The 25,774-nt window shown below is 43.9% G+C and overlaps 1 pseudogene across 1 annotated transcript in view; it reads left to right on the top strand.

Annotated features, from left to right (window-relative positions):
* LOC308416995 (small ribosomal subunit protein eS8-like) overlaps positions 1-17,842 on the top strand; it is a 45,681-nt pseudogene extending 27,839 nt beyond the window's left edge. The window contains exons 3-4 of the transcript in view: positions 16,631-17,068; positions 17,629-17,842. The product of the transcript in view is annotated as a small ribosomal subunit protein eS8-like (transcript). The remainder of the gene's footprint in view (positions 1-16,630; positions 17,069-17,628) is intronic.
* Positions 17,843-25,774: the final 7,932 nt, after the last annotated feature.

Below are 25,774 nucleotides of genomic sequence, written 5' to 3'. Positions count from 1 at the left end.
CATAAATGTGGATATGTACCTGCACACATAAAAATACTTAAATTAACAGAATCCAGCAAAAATCTAATTTTTCCACCAAAAATTATGTCATAGACTAGTTGGAGCCCATGACCTGGTGTCTTCACTTTGCAGATTAGGAAGCTGAGAACAGGAGAGGCTGAACATTTCCAGTTGAGAGTGGAGCTCCTTCACTGGTTTATAAGCTGAGAGGGACCTTGGGCCCAGCGCCCTCTACACAGCCTAAGACGGACTTTCCCAAACACTTGGTTCCACTTCTCTGAAGGTTTCCCGGTAACTCAGCAGGCTCTGTCGTACATGGAACTCTCAAGAACTGTTCCTCCTCTTAGCTTCCTCTTTCTGCTGCTGCCCAGGCTCCAAGCTCTGCTAATCCTTGGACTCCTACCTTTAGTTGTTGAAGACTTTGCTTCATTCCCTAATGAGCTGAACTGTCAGAGGCAAGGTTGCTCTGTTGAAACCAAGAGGCAGACCCTACAGACTTTGAATCGATTTTAGCGTTTTCTGTGTTTGTGTCTGGGGCAAGCTTGCTTACTGTCTCTCCTGTCTGGTTTTTGGTTTTGATTTTTTCCTACTACCTGATTTGTAAACCTCTTTTTAAAAATGTATTTATTTTCATTTTATGTATTTTGACTACATATATGCAAGTGAACCACGAGCAGCACTATCCATTATCCAACCAGAAGAGGGCAAGTGAGTCCCTAGAACTACCCTGACAGATGGTTGTGAGCTGCTGTGTGGGTGCTGGGAACCAAACCCTGGTCCTCCGAAAGAGCAACCTGTGCTCTTTTAACCACTGAGCAATCTTCCCAGCTCCAGCATCTTTTTTAAGGGAAGTATTTCAGTAAATCTGACCCTGCACAGCCTACCTTCAAGCCGTGGCATTGGATGCCTCCATAACTGCCTGAATGAGTAAACAAATCAACCAGTGAGTTCTCTATGATTGAGGCAGCATAAGGATTTGTGGTTTTTAAAGGGCCGTGTTAATATTTATGTTGCAATTAAACCCTTTTAGTGTAAACTTCCTTCCTATTTCATGTCTCAAAGGTAACAGTACTCCCAAATCAGCTGAACTGCACTCCAGTTGTGCACATAAGACATTCTCAATTCACAACAGCTGTGAAAATCCAGCTGTGTTTATTATTGGTCATAGATGGCATATAATGGAAGTATAATCTGTTAACCAAACAGTCTGTCTGAAGGACAAACAAAAGGGTAATAACTCCACCAATTATTCTTCCAGGCCACTGAGTCTTCCACATGCAGCTTTTAACTCCTGACTGTCTACTCTTAAGGTGGCGAAAGTGTAAATTTATAATATTGATATTTTGGTGCATTGTTTAAAACTGGTAAGGCCCTGGGATCTTGGCCTGAGTGCTTTTTTGTTTTACATAGGCTGGATTGTCTGTCACCTTGCAGAGTTAATGCACTAGACTATTCGAGGTCAAGTTTTAATCTTCCTTGGTTGTTTTCCTCGGGTCTGGGCTGAGGTGGGGGTGGGGGTTGATCCAGATATATTCTTTTCACAGATACATCAGGTGACCACAGACTACTCAGAGTATAGTTAGATAGTTCAAGGGTGAAAGGTACTTTTCATTCATTTACATGCCTGAGACATGCATAGTGGATACTTAGCACATGTTCACTGACTTATGACATTGGCTACTATGTAACTGTTTTCGTGATTATCAATAGGTAATGTACGCATTCCTGAAAAAAGCACCTTTGTATTGTTCTCTGCCACAATTCTGCAATTTCTCTGTTCTGCTGTTTTGGTGTGTGATGTGAAACCTTCCTTACTGTTATTTTAGCATTAATACATAATTTTTTAAGCTTATTTTTAAGATAGGATCTACTTACCTTGCAAAATCTAGTTACAAGAGTGATGTGTGCTCACTCACACAATTTGAAAACTTGGGACCAAAGACTCAAAGATGGAAGAAAGTGACCTTTAACCCTTCCCTCAGAGACCCACTGTCAGCACTGACATGCAATTCCATTCAGTCACATGTGGCAGCCTTGCGTGTTTAAATTAATAACATTACCTCTCGGCACTCAATTTATGGAGGCGATATCTTTAAAACAGAGAAGTTTCCATCGGTCATGAAGGGGAATGGCATGTTTAAGGAGCAAAAGAACATATTAAGCCAGCTTTCTAGTTGATGTTTTATTTTTCTCAGTAGGGCTCTTTGATAAGCAGCAAAAACTGTCACTAACTGAGGCCAAAGGAGGCTTTCCAGTCAGGAGCTAGGAAGCAATGCTCATGGGACTGATGGGAGGCTATGGAAAATCAGGGACTTCCAATAGCCAGTGGACACTGTGAGGATGGCATCCGGAACTACTGCCCTCAATGGCCCTCTCAGCTTAAGAATTTAAACCGTGGGAGACAGTAGTTACAATCTCCGTGTTCTTGAACTTGACTATGCAGTGCTCTCTGACTGTGTTGCAGCTGATACAGGTCGGGTAGAGCAGAGCGTCCAGGAATCCCACCTATGCTTCTCTCATTCTGTATAAGCCAATTGGTAAATGGGACACTTCCTAAGATTGGGAACAACAGAAAGGACTAGTCTGGCTAAAGCTGGGGACTTAGTAGATGAATGGTCTACTATGAGGCATGCTGAGTTTGAAATGTGTTTGCTAGGCCTCTGGGTTCCCGGGTCCTGGGCATACTCTCTGCTTCAGCCTACAGACTCTCCCATCCCCCTGACCTGAGGCCTGTGAGGCCAGTAGAGGAATTATGGTGGGTATCTATTTCTCTGGCTTCCTCCCAAGGACTTATGAGGTCTGTTGAATCCCTCAGCCAGCTTAGAGCATGTATTTTTCTCTCTGTGTCCCCCTTTCTTCCCTCTCTCCCTTCTTAAATTCCAACTAGGCTCTTGTTTGTATTGGAATTCTAACCAAACCTATATAATTTCCCTATGCTCTGTCCACCTCTCCTATTGGGATGCAAATGTATCAGCAGTTTCTACCAGGAACCTGAAAAACCACTGCATTCAGAGAAGAAGCTCACTCAGGACCTATGCTTCCTGGGCCACCTGCTTACAGGTGTAACAAATGCTAAAAGAGATGGGGAGTTTCTTCATGAGAACGCCACAAGAAGAGGGGATTGAAAGTGTCAGGAGACTCACTTGCCTTCCACTGGAATAGAGATGGACAAACAGGATCCAGTGAAAGGGAATTCCAGGAAACCAGGCCTGGCAGTACATGCCTTTAATCTCAGAGTTTGGGAGGCAAAGACAGAGCTCTGATTTCAAGGCTAGCCTGGTCTACAAAGTGAGTTCTAACACAGCGAGGACCACAGAGAAAATCTGTCTTGAGAAACTGAGAGAGAGAGAGAGAGAGAGAAAGAGAGAGAGAGAGAGAGAGAGAGAGAGAGAGAGAGAGAGAGAGAGAGAGAGAGAGCAGGAAGCCCTATTATTCCACCAGAAAGAAAATGCCTATCGAAGGACATTAGATCATCAGTGAGAGAGGAGGCAACTCCTTACATGAAAACCAGTGAGTGTTTACACCAGTGAGTGCTCACACCAGTCAGAATGGCAAAGATCAAAAAACTCAGGTGACAGCAGATGCTGGCAAGGATGTGGAGAAAGAGGAACACTCCTCCATTGCTGGTGGGATTACAAGCTGGTACAACCACTCTGGAAATCAGTCTGGAGGTTCCTCAGAAAACTGGACATAGTACTGAGGACCCAGCTATACCACTCCTGGGCATATACCCAAAAGATGCTCCAACAGATAACAAGGACACATGCTCCACCATGTTCATAGCAGCTTTCTTTATAATAGCCAGAGCTCAAAGGAATGTCCTCCAGAGCTCCCAGATGTCCTTCAACAGAGGAATGGATACAGAAATTGTGGTACATTTACACAATGGAGTATTTACTCAGCTATTGAAAACAATAGTTCATGAAATTCTTAAACAAATGAATGAAACTAGAAAATATGATCCTGAGTAAGTTAACCTGATTACAAGAGAACACACATGGTATGTACTCACTGATAAGTGGATATTAGTCCAAAAGCTCAGAATACTTCAAGATACAATTCACAGACCATATGAAGCTCAAGAAGAAGGAAGACCAAAATGTGGATGCTTCAGTACTTCTTAGAAGGGGGAACAAAATACTCACAGGAGGAAGTACAGAGATAAAGCGTGGAACAGAGACTGAAGGAAAAGCTATCCAGAGACTGCCTCACCTGGGGATCCATCCCATATGCAGCCACCAAACCCAGTCACTGTTGCTGATGCCAAGAAGTGCTTGCTGACTAGAGACTGATATGGATGTCTCCTGAGAGGCTCTGCTATATCTTTACTGATACAGATGAGGATACTTGCAGCTAACCATGGAACTGAGCATGGGGACCCCAATGAAGGAGTTAGAGAAAGGACTGAAGGAGCTGAAGGATTTTTCAACCCCTTGGAAAACCACAATATCAACCAACCAGGCCCCCCAGAACTCCCAGGGACTAAACAACCAACCAAAGAGTACAAATGGAGGAATCCATGCCTCCAGCCGCATATGTAGCAGAGGATGGCATTGTCTGGTGTCAATAGGAGGAGAAACCCTTGGTCCTATGAAAGCTCATTTCCCCAGGGTAGGGGAATGCCAGGGTGGTGAGGTGGAAGTGGTGGGTGGGAGAGGAAGGGAGAGGAGGGAACCAGGAAAGGGGATAACATTTGAAATGTAAATACATAAAATATCCAATAAAAAGAAAAGAAAAACCAGTGAGTAAATGCAGGCCAATGACTTTTCTCATTGCATTCAAGCAACCTACACTGCTGTATAATTTTATTAAAGTAAGATAATCATGGATTTTTTGCTTATGATAAAACTTCAAAATAGTGTCAATATAAAAACGCAGTCTGCTTGTTTGTTATGTGCGTGAGGCTTTGGGATGGTTCAGCTCTGTCTCCTGGTGTGTGGAACCGACTGGGATGCAGGTCGCTGAAGCACAGGTAACAACTGTGTTGGGCACATAGTCTTGATTTGGGACGGTTACTTGTGCTCCAACCATCTTATCTGCATCCAGTTCAACAGGACTCTTCCCAGAGAATAAATATAACACATCACTTTGTCCAGAACTTAAATGTGTGACCAGAAAAATACCCTTGTGTCTGGTGACTATGTGCCTATGTTAAATAGCAAACATTGAAATATGAACAAAATTAAGGATGATAGAAATGATAGAAATCTTGTCACCTCTCCCAAAGCATGTCTTTTTGTAACTTGGTTTTTTTTCCACATAAGTATTTTCTTTTAAAAAAAAAAAGTGCTTTGTGTGGGTGTGTGTGTGTGTGTGTGTGTGTGTGTGTGTGTGTGTATACACACACACACATGTGTAGAGGACAGAAGAGCCCACTGAATCCTTTGCAGCTAGACTCACAGGCATTTCTGTGATGCCTGACATATTTGTCAGATGTTTGTGGAAAGCCCAGCTTATTTTATTGATGCTGAAATTCGAACTCTGATCCTCATGATTTTTACAGCAAGTGCTCTTAACTGCACGCCATCTCTCAAGCTCCGCTCAAGTATTTCCTTTGTAAAAGAAAAGAGTTTTTAAGACTCACTGAAGGGTATAGTCTTTGGGTCTCCTAATTCAAAGCACCAGTGTAAAATATTAAATGATTCTAATAATCTGACCCCAGATTAACACAAGTTGGGAGATTCTCAAACCAACACAGGTGGGCCACAAATCTCACAGCCAGAAGTACCTGCAAAGACACCTGACCTTGGGAAAGAAAGCAGTGACAGCTGGGGTCCTATATCTGAGCAAAGCCAGAAACAGGCCTCTTACAGCAGGTCCTGACTTTAGTGATTTCAAACTACCAGAGTATGTTTGATTCATAAGCACTCTTAATGTCTTGCTTCATGCAGATGTGAACGTGTGCACCAACTGGCTACATGTCCGTTTCCAGATAGAAATAAACTTCCTGTTTCTCTCTCTGCTGTGGTGAAGGGGCCATGCATTTCTGTGGGGGATGAGCTTTTCACGAAGGCCCTCATTACCACGTCATCGAAGTGCTTTGTCATCACAACAAGTATGGTCGGTTTTGTTTCCGGACCAGTAGGACAGGTAACCTTCTGCTCAGAGAATGTGGCTCATTAAACAAGACTCAAACAACCAAAAGAAAAAGTCTCCGGAAGACGAAATAGAAACAGTTTTGAAGTCCAACCAAGGGTAGGTTGGGAAAGGAGAGTAACAGGATTTTCCTCAGTGGAGATAGTTCCTGATTGAGCAGAATGCTTCCATTTAGAGGACCAACTGCTACTCTTTCAGGGAAATTGCTCTTGAATTCTGGAGTCATGGCAAAAGAAGGGAACATGGTGAAAGGGTTATAATAAAAATAGCTTCTAGAACATAAGATGCTTCTTGGTAAGAAGCAAATGTGGCTATGAATGACAGACAAGGTATTACATTTTAAAAGTGTTCTACCCATGTGACTTAAATCAGTATCTCCTCTGTCTCATGGCCCTGGCGCAGATGTAATTGTTTAGCCGGCAGGAGTTACATGTATTCTTCTGTTATAATTATTAGGTCCCAGAGAGCCCTAGGTTATTAGTCGCAGAGGTGCTAGCTCAGCCAGATGGCCTAAGAGTTGTGTGCCGCGCTGCTGAGTGGGAGAATGAGTGAGTCACTGTGTGAGTCTACCCGTGTGTGTGGGTAGAAAATTGCTTAACTTGAACCTAACACGGGGAATTAAAGAGACCACTCTGGAAACTTCCAGAACTGAGAGTTCTCCACGACTGTAAGACGGTTACAAGAGTTGGATTATGGAAGTGTTCATTCGGTTCTTAGTAGATTCTGTCCTCTGGATTAGACCACTCATTGGTGACAGTGATTGAATAACTCCGGCTGGTACATTTTGAACGTAGGTGGCTGCAGGAAACAGCACGCTTCTTGGATGTTTTTCCCTCTAGAAGGAATTCTGAAGGATGGTTAGTTATAATCATAACTTTCTGTTTTATAAGAAACATCTAATGAGATTTAGTAAGTTTTAAACAGTAAGTAAAAATCAACTTTGTTTATAATGTTGAATGTTGATGGATATTGAAAATTTGATAATCATGCCATAACATGGGTCGCCCTTGAGAATATCATTCTTGGTGAAATAATCCAGTCACAAAAAGCCAAACAAATATCATATTATTGTACTAATTGTTTAAAGTATGCACGCATGTACGTGCCACGACACCTTAGGGAGGTCAGAGGACAACTTTTGGCCGTGAGTATTCTCCTTACTTCCTTCGAAGCTCCAGAGAGTGAATTTGGGTCCTTGAACAAGCCTAAATCTTGCTGGTCCATCTTTCTGGCTATCTTCCATGTGTATAAAGCTGTAAAGTGGTTGAAAGGGTGAGCAGAGGTGCTGCTAGAGGTTCAGTGGAGTAGGAGAATGAGCCCAGAGTCCAGCTTTGTAACCTGAAAGAGTTCTTAGGAGCTTATTACATAGCAAGGCACACACAGTTAACACCACTTAACCATATTCTTCGAAAGGTTTGAGACAGTAAGCCTTCTGTTACGCTTTTACCATAACACGTTTTTATCATTGTACTGCCTGGTTTTGTGTGTCAACTTGACACAAGCTGGAGTTATCACAGAGAAAGAAGCCCCCCTTGAGGAAATGCCTCCATGAGATTGAGCTGTAAGGCATTTTCTCAATTAGTGATGCGGGTGAGGCTCTTGAGGGTGGTACCCTCCCTGGGCTGGAAGTCTTGGATTCTATAAGAAAGCAAGCTGAGCAAGCCAGTGAGTAACATCCCTCCATGGCCTCTGCATCAGCTCCTGCTTCCTGACCTGCTTGAGTTCCAGTCCTGACTTCCTCTGGTGATGAACAGCATGTGTAAGTGTAAGCTGAATAAACCCTTTCCTCCCCAACTTGCTTCTTGGTCATGATATTTTGTGCAGGAATAGAAACGGTGACTAAGACAATAATCATAGCTTTTTTTTTCTTTTCATTTTAATAGAATAATCCCCAGCACTGAAAAGAAGAAAGAAGAGTAAAAACATTTTGTTTTCTTCTGACCTACAGAATGTCCAGCACTCCTGGCCCCTGGTCTTTCTCAGCAGTGCTCAGATTCCAGTGCTTTGGAACAGATGCCTCGCCTCTCTAGGTGAAGAGTTCTCTATTTTTGGCAAATGACAGGGAGATACAAGTTCTTATCTCAGTACACTTTTCTGTTACTAAGATGCAATTATGTGTGTATATAACTAGAATAGAGCATGTTATGTACCAGAATTCACAGATATTATTTACAGTGATAGTTTTTGTATTATTGTTTGATTTTGTTTTCTTTTCTTTTCCTTTCTTTTTTTGAGACAGAGTTTCTCTGTGTGAGCCTTGCTATCCTGGAGCTCACTCTGTAGACCAGGCTGGCTTCAAATTTAGGAAGATTCACCTGCCTCTGTCTCCCAAGTGCTGAGATTAAAGATGTGAGCCACCACTACCCAGACCATGATCCTTTCTTTATCCATATAAACTTAATCTTTTCTGGAGTTTATAATCTTTCTAAGCATAGCTGGATGCCTTGCCAAAGGTGCTCATTATCAATTTGTCCATAGATTTGTTTAAATGTATCATTGATGCCAGTGAGAAATAAACCAGTAGCAAGTCACCTTTGCTCCATTTGGAATGGACAGTGTGTTTGGTGTTGAGGGTATACATCTCCCGTGCAGGTTTTGAAATGATTCTTCTAAAGGGCATGAATGGAGTTTATTCTTCATGCCTACTCTTGAAATATGCTACAGATGCTCAGAGAAAATAAGAACAAGAAGGTGGGAGGCAATGTTCTTAGATGAATGTGAGATTTATGATATTACTTCACAGAGACATCACCAGAGCTTTGTGCTTATGTTCTTATATCTTCAAATCTTGTGCCCTGGGTCTTAGTGCTAATGTTCTGAAGATCATTCCACCCACTGATGAAAAAAGGAAAATGATTCTTGTTAGGTACTCCAAACCCCCTGTATTGTTATTGGTATCATTTGCCTACAGAGGTCAAGAAGATAAGAGACCAGAAGCTCCCATATCCCTTTGGAGTTGCAAGCTGATTCTATCATCAGGGTTAGCTTTTGGATACTATAACAAATATCTGAGAAAATTAATTTAAAGGAATTAAAATCTGGGCTGGGGGTAGTCAGCATTAGAGTACTAGCTAGAAGCCCTGGGTCCAATCCCCAAGATCCAGGAGGGGTTGGCTCAGGATTTTAGATATATTGAGTCTATGGTGGGACAGTATTATCAGGGTAAGGGTGTGGCATCTTTGTGTTCTAGTGTCATAAATGAGAAACCATTTGTTTCCTGGTGCTAGACATTTCTAGAGAGGGGGTACTCCTCTAGTTGAAAGGGATTTTCCCCACTAAGCCATCTGGAAGTCATTTCCATTCGAAGACAATTAGACATCCTTTAGTAACAAAGAAACCCAATGCAAAGTCCTCTAATACTCGTAGGGTGGCAGCTATGCCTCTGGGACTGTGAAACTCAACTGCTACCAATAGGTCACAGCTCTCAAAACAGACCTGGAAGCCTCTTTCAGACTCAGCACCATCCCCACAGCACATTCTTTCTCAGAACTCCAAATCTCTTCCCTTTTACAAACGTTGTGTCATTTGGGGGCCATGTGCCTCTAAGGGCGCTGCCCCTAGAAGGAAACTCGAGGACGACGTGACACAGCTGAGAAAGAAGCAGTGATTAACGAGGCAGACCATCCTACCCAAGACGCTTCTGGAGAGAACATAGATTACACACAATACTTGACCATCTTAGGATGATTAGGATGTCCAAGCTGTCATTTTAATCTTTCTAGCTTTGAAGTTTCAGGGAGAACTTGATAGCACCCTGCTATAACCCTATGATTTTAATTTAAAAGCTTGTCTGTCTCACCCAAACTCCTACTCAAGACTCAAATCGTTCCCAGGCTAGAGATCAACTTTGTGATAGCCAATAGACTTATTTACACAGGTTACATATAGTCAAAGTTATGTAGCTGCTTACGAAATGAGTTGCTTCAACCACATCATATTGGGGTTCCTTTGCTTGCCCTATGGCCAACCTCAGCACAGAGCATCTGATTCTAGTCTCTTTCTGCTATTGGCTCTGCCTTTGCACCCAACTCTAGCCTGAGTTCATGTTCCCAGACAAGCAGTAGAGAGGGAAGCTGTGATGATTTATGTGGATCATCAGATTGATATGCTTCAGAATCACCTTGGAAACAATATCTGGGCCTAGCTAATTCAAGTAGAAAAACTAGCTCTCGATGTGGATGTCACCATTCTATAGCATGGGGTCCCAGACTGTAGGACAGAAAGAAAGTCAGCTGAGTTCCAGAGATAACCTCTTTCTGCTTCCCAGTTCTTGGGTGCAACTTGATTATCTGCTTCCAGCTCTGTCTCTGTGCTATCCTTGCAACGATGGGCTGTATGTATCTTAAACTGTGAGCTAAAATAAGTCCTTCCTCTGTGACATTTCTGGTCAGATGTTTCTGGCCAGCCATGGGAGAAAGGAACATCCAGAAAACGGATGAACAAGAAGTAGGACCATTGCTCTGGTCAATAATCACATGGTTATTAGAGCTTTGGAACTTGGGGGTGGAGGGTGTACCATGGATGAGTTTGGAGTTTGGGGTTAGAAAAACCCTCAAATACAGTACACTGAACTAACAGACTACTCCTATGGGAACCTGGAAGGTTAAAAAAAAAAAAAAAAGCTGAAAGAAATTTGGACAGTGGAGATTTGACCCAACAAGGACTCCAGTTGTTTATCTCACCTTCCCAGAGAATAGAAAAGGGTAGCAAGACCTCAGAAAGCCAGTGGAGCTGGTAAAATGACAGTCTCTGCTCCAACCTCTATCAGGAAAGGAACTTAAAGACAATCAAGCTGCTTTGTGCTCTTTTTTATTCTTTCTTTCTTCAGTCCCTTTTCCCATATGACCTCCTCTGCTCATCTCTTTGAAACATTATAGTTTATAGACTAGGCAAGTGTCCATAGTCACGGGGGCTCTGGAGACATGTGTCAACTGTCTCACTCGGTCACTTAGCATTCCCTTCCTGACATCTTGTCCTCTAAAACGGTGTATTGTCTCTTGGTAAAGTCCTCTTTGATTAATCTGTGTGATAGTGTTTCTTCATTGAGTTATACTCACGGTGTACCTTTTGTGTGTGTGCATACGAGTGTCCACTTGTGTGTGTCTAGACTGTAAGTTGACCTCAGGTGTCTTCCTAAATTGCTCTCCACCATGCTTGTTGATGGAGGGTCTCTTGGTCAATCTGGAACTCACTAACTTGGCTAAAGTCTAGCCGGGAAATTCCAGGGTTCTTCCTGTCTCCTTTTCTCAGTACTGGGATTACAGGCCATCTGCAGCTTCTTACCTGGATGTCTGGGGATCCAAACGGAGATCTTTCCCAGTGGAGCCACATCCTCAGCCTCTAACATCCTTGTGCTTCTCTGCATATGTGCCCAACTCCAATAAAGATGCTTATCTAAACCTCTTCTAATTCATCTTGCATGGACAGCACCACTTTGAGTACCAGCTACAAGTTGCTTTACTATAGCGCATACGTTGAGGCATGCACACACACGAGGAAGCTTCTAATCCACCCAGGATGGAACGCAGAGAACAGAAGGAGGCTGAGTCTGTGTGTGCTGGGAGCCGAATTGGAACAGGCGCTTCTTGAGGGCTCCCAGCTGCATGGGAAGGACGTTCGCTGGCTATGAGCCCTGAGATTTAACAGTGTACTTCATTTATTCCTGTTTTTGAAATCTAGATTCGTTTAACATGCTTTTAGAGTTAGGGACAGACACGGAATCTTTTGGAGATCATGAGACGAACACTCGGTGATGGAAGGCCACACTCTGATGAGCAGTGGAGAGCTCTTGCCTTTCCCGAATCCTTAAATACTGTTTAGGGTGGTTAACATGTGCCTTAGACTTTGGGGTCTTTCTATGCACCAAATGCTCCCTCTCGGAATGTGTCTTAGCTGAATAGAACAAAACGTCCTCCCCACTTCAAAAAACAAACAACAACAACAACAACAACAAAACAAAAAACCAAAACTATTTCTGTTTCTTACTGGTCCCTTAGGAATGGATTTAGAAACCCTGAAGCCCCTGTCCCCATAAATCTAGGCAACCAATAGGTTACCTATGCTGCCTTGGTTGAAAAACATCTGCCTAACCTGGAGAGACTTTCTTTTAAGCAGTGTCCTTTATTGTGTTTCCTGGGCACATATTTCTATGACAGAGAAGACTGAGAAAGGTCACCTTCAGACACCTCTCTTCACATCTATGAGGCATAACAGCTGTGCTCTGTGAAACAAGCAATTTTCCCAAACAACTGCCCTTTCTCATCACTAAGATTTTTACAGAGACGTGAAAAACAACAACAACAAAAAACAAACAAACAAAAAACAAAAAACAAAAACAAAACAAAAAACCTTTCTTTTATAATTAAAAATGGGTTAATGAAACCTGCAAACCATTTTGGCATACAGTATTATTATGTAATCCAAAGGTAGGAAGGCACAGCCTAGTGATTTACAGAGGAGATGGTAAGAATTTCCTCATAGGCTGAAGCGTTTCTAATGAGTTACAAAATGAATTTTGCTCACAGCGGCAAGCCTGTCTTCTAATCCCGAATGCATTGTTTAAAAAGTTATTTTTTTTATAAAAGCCCAGTTACTTCATGCACAATAGTTTTGACGTCTTATCGGCATGCAATTAAAGATCCTTTGTCTAAAGTTCTACTCGGAATTCTTGAGCAGATAGAACCGTGTCAGGCTTTTCAAACTGAATCCCTTTGACAACCGCCGCAGCCCACACAGGAGGCGCGAGCAGTGCTGTGCTGCCCTCTGTTGGGCTACTGCCGAAATGCATGCGTGCAGAGCTGGGCTCGGGACCCTCCTGGGAACAATTTGGTAGTCTGTTAAAACAGAGTTCTTTTTCACAGAAGAGCAAGCGAAACTTAAGAAGCTAAGCAATGAAGGGGAAATGTAGAGATTAAATTTGTGGAGAGCCATAGACTAAAATAAATGTCTTCCCGAAACGTGCTCTTTTCACGAGAGATCATTTGAAAGACGAGACGGGCTGAAAAATAAAGATTTTCCTTCGTTCCCTTGACAACGGTGTGAGTATACTGTGCAGTCCCTGGTGTTGGAACCACGACTGAGCTAAGCCAGAGGAGAGTCGTGGTGAAGGAGCCCAGCCTACTTCTATCCTGTAAGACTTAAGAGCAAGTACGTTCAAGTTTGTTGAGCCAAGGCTTTTCTCCCACTGCAGAGAAGGAAGTTCGTGTGCCCACTTTCTCTTCCGCTTCTGCGGGGCGGCCTGTTCACTCCTTTCTGCTTTCTCCAGGCTGTCACTCTACGGTCAAGTGTTCCAGTCGTTGCTCCCCCATTCCCCTTCCCACAGTTCCTCATCCCATTCCCCCTCGCCCTTGCCTCCAAGAGTGTGGTCTCCCCAACCCCACCAGGCCTCTCCCTTCCCTAGGGCTTCAAGTCTCTGGAGGATTAAGTGTATCGTCTCCCATTGAGGCCAGACCAGGTAGATATCTGTTACATAATGTGCCAGGGACCTTGGACCAGCCAGTGTATGCTCCTGGTTAGTGGCTCTTCCTCTGGGGTCTAGGTTCGAGATGGCTGGCTGGTCTTCCTATAAGGTCGCTCTCCCTTTCAGCTTCTTCAATCCTTCCCTTAATTCAACCATAGCAGTCCCCCGCAGGTGAGGTCCAATGACCAGCCTAATTTGGGAGATTCATCTGGGGAGGGGGGGGGTTGCCGGGGGGAGGAAGGGGAAGGGACACGACCAAGGGCTGACACTACTATGCTCTGATGCCCTTCCAGACGAGAGTCTAGCATGGCTGTCCTCTGAGAGACCGTACCAGCAGCTGACCGAGACAGAAGCAGATACTTACAGTCAAGTGTTCTTTAATTCTGCCAGGCATGACTGAGGCATGGTGGCCAGTTCCGGAAAGGCCTGGTTCTAAATACCTTACTCCTTCAAGTGGAAGTCTGTGTGACTGAACATGTGTTCCATTTCAGCTGCTGTAGACAGTCTAACATCTGGTAGCAGGTAACGGCCTCTCCACACAACTACCTGAAGAAGTATTAGAATCTGGCCATCCTGCCTTTTCTTGAGAAGCCCCAAGGAATAAGGCTGCCTAAAAGCGATATGCATTCCAGCTTGAAGCAGGCTGAAGTGTGCACAAACCCATCCACATGAAAGAAATAAAGAAGATTAATTTCCTCATGTTTTCAAATTATTACTGGAAAGATCTATACAGTATCAGTCATACAGGAGCCCTTTCCTAAATTACCTGGTTTGTTGTTTGGTTTGGTTTGTTTTTGGAGGAAAAACTAGCATCCTGTTCTTTTATGGCTCTTGTGTTAACTGGGATGTTAATATGGGGACAACAGCCATGAATAGGAAGGAAACTTGGGGATCCCCTAGTGGCCAACTGTCATTTAACACTTGAAAATGTGGACGGGGCGCAGCACTTCAGTACACACCTTGCACACACAAGGCACAACAAACAGAACAAGATGAAAATAAATAAAAACAAACAGAGGCAGAAGACTTAATCCAGATCACAGCTCTGGTAGAGTCAGAATCCCAGTGCTCAGCGGATTCCCACCTCTGTCGCTACCTCAAGATTACCACAATATCTCCAGGTATCACATCCAGGTCTCCAAGCATACTACATTACCCAAGGGCCCCACCACCCAACAGCTCATTTTCCACACATGGAGGACCTGAGCCACAACTCCTGCAGCTGGGCCTGTAGTCTGCGGGCTGAAGCCCCATCAGAACAACAGATACATTCATGAGCATTAGAGAGAGCAGACACTGGGCCCCTGACAGCAGGGCTTCCCTAAGGTCTAATCCCACTCTGCCTCCCCGAGGACCTACCTTTCCTCTCTCCCTCCCGTGTGCTTGTTATCACTGTGGGTCTCCTCTGTGAATGTCACTGCATGCTTACATGCTTGGAGGAAGCGTAGTTTTGAGATTTATACAATAAATCACTGCCACAGATATTTATTAAGGTTTCAGGGACATTGTTTCTATTGGATCTTCAAACAAATGTGCTCCTCAAAAATATTGGCTTACATTATTTTGAAATAGTCCCATTTTCTTCTCGAGCTAAGGATCTATATAATGAATTTGAGCACCATCTAGAAAAGTTATTTTTAAGTAAAAATTATCTGTTGCAACGCCAATGGGGACTCATTTCTGATTTTGACATATAGTTTCTAAATACATTTTCCCCCCAGAGGCACGCGTTCATATTGGTTATATAATTTGTTTTTGCAAAGACACCTCCACAGCCCTGTTTCAAAGATGGTCAAGGCCACAATTCTTGGACAGGTAAATATTCTCTTCCCCTCTGCTGGCAAAATTGAAACCTCTCCGAGAACATGACAACTAGAGATCCACGTAGATCTCAGATATATACTCTTTATCCTGATTGGTTTTTTTTCTGGGGGGGAGGGCGTTTAGCAAATGCCTCCTTGACAGTATGCATACCAGAAATGGAAATCTCTCTGTGGAGTCCCTCTTCTTATCAATACATCAATAAACCAAGAGCTCTGCTTCATTAAGACTGTTGTCACCCAGTGCACCGGGAGTGTCGTTCTGCAATGGTTATTAATTGATTTGCGTGGTCATCTCCTCAGTCTTATTCACATTCAGCACCATCAGCTGGATACCAATGAGACCACAGAAGGACGGACTAGGGTCTCACAGCTCCCGAGCCTTCCTCCTGAACTTGCTCTGCATTGCCAGGCATCCCGAGCCCCTTCACAGTGCTCAAGGCAGAGCACATCCACTTAGGCGAGGCCAGGAAGGCCACCCCTTCTCTGCGGGGCAAGTTGGAGGATTGACCTTTACACAGGCCCAGACTCATCTGTACCCTGCTGGTGTGGCTTCCACGTCGGGGTATAGAAGTTTTGCTCACAGCTGCCCTCTCCTCTTGAGCGATACCAGATGCCTAGTGTCTGCAGCAACTGCTTCTTTCGGATTTTGATTTCTCCATTTATAGCTCAAGTGAACTCTGTACAGCTGGCCCTTCGTGTCCATAGGTTCTAGACCCTCAGATTGAGCCAACCATAGAAGAAAGGGTTTTGAGAACAACTACATTCGCTCGGACACGTGCAGATGGTTTTCTTGTTGTGATACACTATTTTACAACGCATTAGGAATTACAGATGATGTAAAGGTGATTCCAAGTAGATGAGAGGACATATGCAGATGTCTGCAGATTTTACCATTTGCCGCCATTTAACACGAGGGAGTTGAGCATTTAAAAATTGTGATGTCTCCCAGGGACCAGACCACCAAGTAAAGTACAGGGAGGGATCCATGGCTCCAGATACACAGGTAGCAGAGAATGGCCTCGTCTGACGTCAGTGGGAGGGGAGGCCCTTGGTTCTGAAGAGGTTTGATGGCCTAGTGTAGGGGGATGCTGGAGCGGTGAGACTGGAGAGGGTGGGTGGGTGGGGGAGCACCCTCACAGAGGCAAAAGGAAGGGAGGAGAGGGCAGATGTGGGATGGGGAGTTTGTGAAGGGGTAACGGGGAAGTGGGATATCATTTGAGATGTAAACGAATGGAATGATTAATAAAAATAGAAGAGGCTTCCTTCCAGCCAGCGCCGAGCGTTGGGGATCTCTCGGGACAACTGGCACAAGCGCTGCAGGACCGGGGGCAAGAGAAAAACCTACCACGAGAAGCGGAAGTATGAGTTGGGACGTCATGCTGCCAACACTAAGATTGGCCCTCGCCGCATACACACAGTCTGAGTTCGAGGAGGCAGTAAGAAGTACCGGGCTCTGAGATTGGATGTGAGGAACTTTTCCTGGGGCTCTGAGTGTTGTATGCGCAAAACGAGGATCATGGATGTTGTGTACAACGTATCCAATAATGAGCTTGTCCGCACCAAGACCCCGGTGAAGAACTGCATTGTGCTTGTAGACAGCATACAGAACCGGCAGCAGCACGAGTCCCACTATGCGCTAGCCCTGGGCCACAAGAAGGGAACCAAGCTGACTCCTGGGGAGGAAGAAAATGTTTTTTCAGTCCGGGTCCTTTATTTCCTTTTGTACATTAGGCCACGAATTCACAGGGAACAGGATCCCGCAGCTCAGGCTCTTTCCCGTTAGTCCTCACAAAGTGGGCTTGTCTGAGTGGCGCAGGCTGGCGCTTCAGCTGAACCCAGGTGCCCTTCTCCTTGACTTCCTTTTCCTTCTGACTGTTCTCCTTCACCCGCTTCAGGAAGCTGTCTCTGCTCTTCCAGCGCTTGATGTGTGCAATCCGCACACTGATCCTCTTGGCCAGAATCTTGCTCTTAACTTGTTTGTTTACGATGATGCCCATCGCATGCTGGTGACACTGTAGACTCTTCCGGTTTTGCCGCGATAACACTTCCGGGGCATTCCTATCTGAACAGTGCCCATTTCCTTGATGTCCACAATAACCCCCTTCTTGTAGATTCGCATGTATGTGGCCAAAGGAACAACTCCATGTTTCCTACAGGGCCTAGAGAACATATAGCGAGAGCCTCTCCTCTTTCCCTTTGTGTTCGTCATGTTGGTGAGTTGACTGGAAAACGGCTGCAGCGGCCAAAAAGCGGGAAGACATTTTAAACAAAAACGGATCAAAGAAAATCCAAAACAAATAAGACGAAAGGAAAAAGGATGCCAAGATCAGCAGTCTTCTGGAGGAGCAGTTCCAGCAGGGCAAGCTTCTAGCCTGGCATTGCCTCAAGACAAGGCCAGTGTGGCAGAGCAGATGGCTAAGTTCTCGAGGGCAAGGAGTTGGAGTTCTATCTGCGAAAGATCTGAGCCCAAAAAGGCAAATAAACCATCTTCCGTAGCTTGTGTAATAAAGGTGTTTGCTGCTCTGTATGTAAAAAAAAAAAAAAAAAAAAAAAGAGGAGGAGGAGGAGGAGGACGACAACCAGGATGAGGACGAGGAAGAGGAAATTGTGATGTTCTTTGGGGCCCTGGAATCAATCCCTTATGGCTATTATGAATGATTTTGTTATTCTATCGCCTACTTATACAAATGATACGTTTTATTTATTTGTTTGTTTGTTTGTTTATAGTTCTTGTCCCTGGCATCGTTTTGTACTTTTTCTAGAGCTGGGGTACGTTGGAGAGGTTACAGGTTAAGTGGTTGTAGTTCTTACAGATGTTTGTTCATCAGATGCTCCTTCTGTTTCCCGGTTTCTTTGTTCTGTCCGTCAGTGAGGACAGGAGAAGAAAGAGGGCAAGTCTGGGGTAGCTGGAGACAAGGGATGAGGCAGTGTAAGGCACAGCGACACTGAGGTAACACTTGAGGTTTGTGGGACTAAGATTAAAGTAAATTGAGTCACTGCTGCAATGGTGAGCTTTCCTCTGGGTGTGGCCAGCGGTTTCCTGCTGTAGTTCTGCTGAGTGAGAAAAGCATGCCAGCCAGATATGGAGAGGAGTCTGAAGCCACCAGCGACACACCAAGTGGCCTGTAGGACTGGACAAGGGGCTGCTGTACATATAGATCTCATTACTATGTAAGAATATCCGGGAAGCCCCCTAAAAAGCAGGATGTGAACCAAAGATGTGAACTAGTTGTTCAGAGAAGAAAAACAATTTAAAGGTGGCTCTGGCCAGGCACAGTGTTGCGTGTCTTTAATCCCAGCACTCCGGAGGTAGTAGCAGGCATATGTCAGGTTTCAAGGCTAGCATGGTCTACAAACTAAGCTCTAGGATAGCCAGGGCTACACAGACAAACTTTTCTCTGTCAACAAACAAACAGACCCTTAAATATCGAAAAGCTATTTAACATTGATTAACAATTATAAACATTTCTTAGAGGCACAACTCAAAATGTTTGTTAATGCTCTGTGTTGGTAAATCTGTGAAGCGTGTACCACCGTGAGTGCTGGTGACTGTGAGGTCAACCAGGAACTCAATAATGAAACCACATTTGCAAGGGACCTGTTGACTCAGTACTTCTGCTGTTGCCCCTCTTTACAAGTGGAAAGCCATCTGAGCTGGAAGGTATTCATTGTGTTTCCTGAGGGCTGGGATTTAAGGCCTGCTCCATTGTGCTTAGTTTCTGTTGATGGATCCAGAAAGAAAAGATTCCACTATGGCAAGGATGCAGCAGGCCTGGCAGCAGGCAATTGGCTGGGGTAAAATGCTGACAGCTTACATCTTGGTAAGCAGGGAGCAGATGGAACTAGAGGTTGCGAACCTTTAACTATCAAAGCCCACCTCCTTTGAGCAACATACGTCCTCCAAAAGGGCCACATCTCCTAAGCCTCTCCAGGCACCGCTGGCCAGGGGCCAGATGTTCAGGTGCTGGAGACTGTTTCTCACTCGAACCTCTAACACCAGGCCTGGGGGATAGCAAAGAGGATCAGCTGACCTAGTTATCAAATTGCAAGAGGACTTGTTAAGTAAGCTGTGTGGCCTTCACGCAGCTTCGGGAGAGAAGAAACATAGTCTCAGAACACCAAGATTCAGAGGAAGAGGTTACATGGATATATGGACAGAGGCATATGTAGAGTTAATGTATAGATACAGAGGTATGTATAGAGGTGTGATATAGAAGTATGTACAGAGGCCTACTTTTTTCTGTAATAAAGGGAGAAGAAGTAAGAATAATGATTATGAAAAATCCCTGGAGAAATTTTAAATATTTACTTTTTCATGTAAAAAATTTAAATTTCAATTAAAAATGAAATATTTTTAAAATAATGTAAAAAAATATTAAAGATGATTTCCCAGCAGGGACAGGAAAAAGAAGATGAAAAGACAGACCTGGAAGTGACATTTCTCAAACTATCAATGTGCATCAATGTTGGCATTCTGAAATTTTGGAGACTAAAAATAAAGTGAAGTGGAGTAGGGCAAAGGCCAACACTGACACTGGAGACATATAAATTTAAAAATAATACCAAACAGTAGTATTAGTATTAGTAATGCCTCCACTTCCCTGATGTTTGTTGATCCTCTCCCTTGGGCTTCCACTGTAAGTGCACCTCCCCCCCATACCTCAGCTATGTGAAGCTATGAAATTGGCATAACTCCTTTCAATTACATCTCTTGTCTCTCATACACCTTCTCTCACTAACTGGTCAGCTCCACACAGGGCGATTCTTTGTTCTATTCATGGAGGTACCCATACAGCCTACACAGTCTGGTACACTGGTGCTCAAAAACTATGGACTGAGTGAATCAAACTCCTGCAAACAATAAGCTGCCCTGTCATGTATTTATCTCAGGGACTAAAGCTGGTGTCTTTATCTGAGCCCAGATGTTTTTAGTAGAGCTACAACTGTACCCCTGTCCTTGCTGACATTTAATCCCGCCTGGACAACAGCCCTGGCCACTGTTGCTGTGACTTTAGCTGCAGCTGGCTGCCCCAAATAGCCTAGACATTGCCCAGGCTTGTGCTGTGTTGAAAGTGGCCAAAAGGGCCAAGGATTTACTCTCCTCTCTCCTTGGTAGACTCCCAACCAGGCTGCTTTGTGGTGTTTCTCACCCCCCCCCCACCACCACTTTCTAGTCAGATTCTGTATTTTGGATGCCTGGAGAAATAATGTATCTGTACACAGATAGGAAGCTTTCTGCGGAGATCTGAGTCACTAAAACCAGCATCCACCTTCCAAACCATGCTCTCAGCTTTTCATGTCTCAGCAGGAAACTTCTAGGAAAGGTATGCTCTGGGAATGAGACAGGGTGAGATTTGGGCCTCACTTGGATGAGTGACAAAATTTACCTTCTAGGGATTCAGTTTATATACTGGGAACATGTATTCATTGAATCAAAAAAAAAAAAAAAAAAAAAAAAAAAACATTCCTTCCATTTATTTACTGTGGACACTCTGCTGTGTGGGTGCATGCATGTGTTGTGTGTTGTTTTTGTGGTTGTATGTACATGTGTGTGGGGGACCAAACTCAGGTCATGAGGCATGAGAATCGCCTTCACCTGCTGAGCCCTTTTACTGGTTCAGGACACCTACCTTTCTATGATGGAAATACTGGAAAATGTGTATTCTATAACCCTAACACATAATATTAAATGGAGCATTTAATTTTTTTTAAAGGCCATTTCTCTACCAACTGTAGAGAAATAAGATCAGTGGGAACACATAGACAGTTACTACTCTTGAATGGTGAGATTATTGTGTTTTTTATGGTTGATGATTAAACGTTCTTGAATTTTTATATCTTATAAGATGACTTTAGAGTGGTTTTGTAATCAGAATTGCTAATAAAAGTGTTTTATATACTTTTACAATTAAAAACCCTAAATTCTCCTTGCATGGTTCTATCTGGATTCTCAATAATAACAACAAAAACTAAACCAAAGCAAGGAAGTCGTATGTTCATTTTGTTGACAAGCTGAACTAAGGCATGGCAACATACAGACAAGAACTTAAACTGATCATAGCAACCTTATTTATAATAGCCAGAAGCTGGAAAGAACCCAGATGTCCTTCAGTAGATGAATGGATACAAAAATTGTGGTATATTTACACAATGGAGTATTACCCAGCTATTAGAAACAATGACTTTATGAAATTCCTAGGAAAATGGATGCATCTAGAGAATATCATCCTGAGTGAGGTAACCCAGTCACAAAAGAACAGACATAATATGCAGTCACTGAAAATTGGATACTAACCCCAGAAAGCTCTGAACACCCCAGAAACAACTCACAGGCCATATGAAGTTCAAGGAAAACAAAGGCCAAAAAGTGAAAGCCTCAGTCCTTCTTAGGAAAAAAAAATAAAATAAAAAATAAGTGTCTAGCACCATCTCAGAGTGTGGTACACCTAGACCTTAAATCATTAATAATCCAAGAAATAGGAATATAGCCTTGTGGCAATTTTTGGTATTCAAAGATCGTTATGTTTAATCTATACACACCAAGAAAACTCTGTCTCCATGTTATCTTCTATTCTACATGTACTTTATGCTTATGGTAATTAGTGGGATTTCAATGCATGCTATCAAACCTCTAAAAGAATTGCCAAAATGCTTTTTAAAATCTGTGCATGTATCTCTCTTCTTTAAATAAAGTTGTAAGAAAAAAAAGAACTTAAACCGAGGAGCAGAGTTTAGCACAAAGGTCAAAGGTCAAAGTGAGAACTCTGAAGACCTGGTAGGCAAACCTTTGAAAGCATAGTCAAGAAAAAGAATCTCACTGTCAGGGAATGGGGTTTTCTGGGAACCATAGCTCCCCATACCTGCAGGAAAGGGCCCCCTTCTAAGGAGCTAAACTGATTGGCTTGGGGTAGGAAAACAACCAGGGTAGCACCCTCTGAGACCAGCATGGAGAACGCCTATGGGGGAAGTGTGTGTGGGGGGGGCGGGGGTGTCTCCTCTGCATCATCACTGCAGGGGCTGGAAGCTCCCTCAGGTTCAAGAGTACAATCTCAGATCCGTACCCAAGAGGAAAGGAAGTGGCTGAGGTGGCGGTTGCTCTTTTCACAACCACTAAGCCCCTACTGTGTTCTGTCGTTTCACAGGCTTGCGGCCAAGGTTGCAAGAAAAGTGGCGACAGAGGAGGCCTCGTGCCAGCTGGGTCCTCACACCTCAGCCCACTCTGTATTTCACAAACCAGGAAACCGGAAGTGGAGATAAAAGGAACCAGGCTGGGCGTGGTTAAGACTGCGGAAGGCAGGCTTCTTTACAAATACACCTCCCCCATACTGCAGATGCTAATAAGCCATTTCATTGTCATTTTTGATCACATCAACCAGATCTACTGGTGACATCTCAGTCTGCTAGAGAGCTGTGCAGCCTGCAAACCGGAACAGCTACTTCACAGTTGCAAGTGGACGGAGCAAGGGCCAATTAACAACCACAATTAGTTCTTATTGAAGAGATAACCTGTAACGGAGGAGAGATGGCGAGCCGTCTTTAAACCCTGGCACCTCCCAGAGGGCACAGCCCGGAGGTGGAATTAATAAAGGTGGTGTTCCGCCCTCCAGAGCAGGCTTCTTATTCTCCCTTAGCTTTGTTTTCATCCATTCCCACTTCCTGCAGGTCTCCTCCACCTTGTCCCTCCCTCTCATTTAACACTTCTGAGAACCCAAGCAGGGCTCTTAGCAAAGAATTTGGCCCAAGGGCCTCCTCGCCTGTGAAGATGGAAATTCCCTGGTGTCAGTAAGGGCACCTGCCTGTTGAGTTCAGCCTCAGAAACTGACTAGGAGGTTCCCGGTTCAGAGCAGGAAAGTAACCAGTCTGGTGAGAGACGGAAGCAGAAAGGGCTGAGACAAAGAGAAGGTCAGCCTGAAGTGGTTCAGGAGACCAGAGTGGATGGATGGAGTGGGTCTGGACTGTTCTCTGGGAGGCCTGCCGCGGCCCCACCTTCTCCAGAGACTGGGTGATTCAGCACTTTCTATTATTACGAAGGCCAAACCCAGGAGGCCCTATCAAGGCTGACTGATGTTAAACTTCACTGTTCTGGCTCCTGGTACATTCTCTGTCTGTATTGTAAAGGGTTGTTCCAGAAGGAATGGATATGTGCAGCTCATCCCAGCATTTGATGGTACTTTATAACTTTTTTTTTTTAACTTAAACCAACATTTGGGTTTGGCTAGGCTTTGGGCCAATGCTAGCTTCTTTTGTCAGAATTGACCCATAGTAACTAGCATTTATTGGTGATCCCTAGGTGCCAATGTAACGTGAACAGCTTTACAAGACCGTTTTGTGTACCTCTCAGAAGCTGACGGTAAGGTAAGAATTACCATGCCTGTTTGCAAATGGGGAACTGGAGACTCAGCGATGTTATGTGATATTTGACGAGAAACCCCCACGAAAGGCCCGGATAAGTCAAGTGGAGTCTTTGGTAACCGCTGGTGGGACTGTCCCAAGCTGATTAGCAGGAAGCAGCCCTGACCTCCAGTTGGTTATTTTTAAGGGCAAACAAACAAAAAAAAAAAAAAAAAAAACAAAACAAAACCCCACAGTTGTGTCCAGTATACCTGCAAGAAACCAGCATTGTTTACAGAAACCAGCAATAATAGTTGAATGGTCAGGCAGTTAATCTTTTTGCTCAGGGTCACATTGTGTGGGAATTCGGGGCAGGTCCAGAGACCAGTTTCACCCAAGATAGTTTTAGCACTTAAACTATCTTTAGGAAAACTTCCATAACAATAGTTCAGTGCCCACTATAGCTGCATTGTTCAAGGACTAAGAACTGACCACACACACATAGTAGCTCTCCAAGATGAACATGTTTTGTTACCTCTTTTCCAAGTATGGATACTGTAGATTTATTATCCAGGTCTAGATTCTTCAGGTCACTCAAGACAGGAGGGTATTCACTGTGACTAGAGAAGCTTCTAGCACACTGTGTGCCCTGTGTCTTACTCTCTGAAATTAGACTTTTTCAGTAACTGGGTGCAGCGGTAGAGGCAGGGCATTGCTTTCTGAAAATTAGTAGCTGTACACATTGTCAGACTCAAACTCATTGATGCCAAAGGTTTAGAATTGCTTCTTTCCTTATTCTTAGCTGTAGGTGTGTGGGACATGACCGTTAGGGCTGGAGAGATGGTTCAGTGATTAGGAGCACTGACTGTTCTTCCAGAGGTCCTGAGTTCAAATCCCAGCAACCACATGGTGGCTCACAACCATCTATAATGAGATCTGATGTTCTCTTCTGGTGTGTCTGAAAATAGCCACAGTGTGCGTATATACTTAAATAAATAGATAAACTTTTTTTTTTTTTTAAGTGACCTTTCTGTACTGCATCAGGGATATGTAAATACAGAGACGATGGTGACTGAGGTAGAGTCTCCCTTGAAGATTGATACTCTTTCTTATATAAATGACATCTTTTACTTTGGGGATTGGAGAGCAGGAAGGAATGGTTCATAGATATTAACTTGGGTTGGGAGGGTGTAGCCGGGTCAAGATGGGAAACTTCAGCACTTGAGAAGCTGTTGGCTGCTTTTCACTTCTGAACCTGCTTTCTTTCTCCTCAGTGTCTCTGAATTGCCTTTTTCCTTTCTTCCAGCTGTGTAAGCAGATGTATCCTGGATCTAAGACTAAAATGTGGAGGTTTAAGCCTCCAAACGTAAAAGAATCTCTCTCCTCTGTTGCTGGTGTTGTCAAACAAACTGGATATTCTTCCTTCGGGAAAAACCAAGTGAAGCAGAACACCCTGCAGTTCTAAATTTCATACTTACCACTCTAATCTCATGACTTTCATCTACTTATTTTCTGAAACTGAGGGTGAAGGTCGTGCTGAGAATGGAACCCAGACTTGCTAAGTAAGATCCTGACCAGGAAGCTGCACACCAGCCCTAAATTACTGTTAAACTTGATGAACACTGTTTTAATCTGTATTTGTTTCTTCTCCAGTAAGCTTCATGAAACTTGTCTTCTGATTCCAGTTCCACTTCATTACTATACTCCTCCTTTTACATTGGCCCTCTGGTTGTTGAGAGGAAAAGTATTGGCTCGGGACCCCCAAGACCAAGTTCTCAGCATAAAGGAGATTTATTTGTCCCAGAGGGAAAAAGACAGGAAGAAAAAGACAAAGAAGGGAACAAGGGAGAGTGAGGAGGGGTCTCTGTCCCCCGGGATAAAGGACTGCCTCAGGATAGAGATGAGACAAACGGGCCCCATAAGCAAATGGAGGTTTATAAAAGTAAAAGGGGAAACCCTGTGTTAGGATGAGGTGTTTAACACCAAGTAGACATGTTAATTAGGTGACCCAAGGGGGCTTTTGATCGCTGGACTTCCATACTTTGATAGCTGGACCTTGGTGGTC

The sequence above is a fragment of the Micromys minutus genome, assembly GCF_963924665.1.
Source record: "Micromys minutus genome assembly, chromosome: 1".
Lineage (NCBI taxonomy): Eukaryota > Metazoa > Chordata > Mammalia > Rodentia > Muridae > Micromys > Micromys minutus.
The sequence above is the reverse complement of the archived record's forward strand: the minus strand, read 5'-3'. Positions and strand labels throughout refer to the sequence as shown.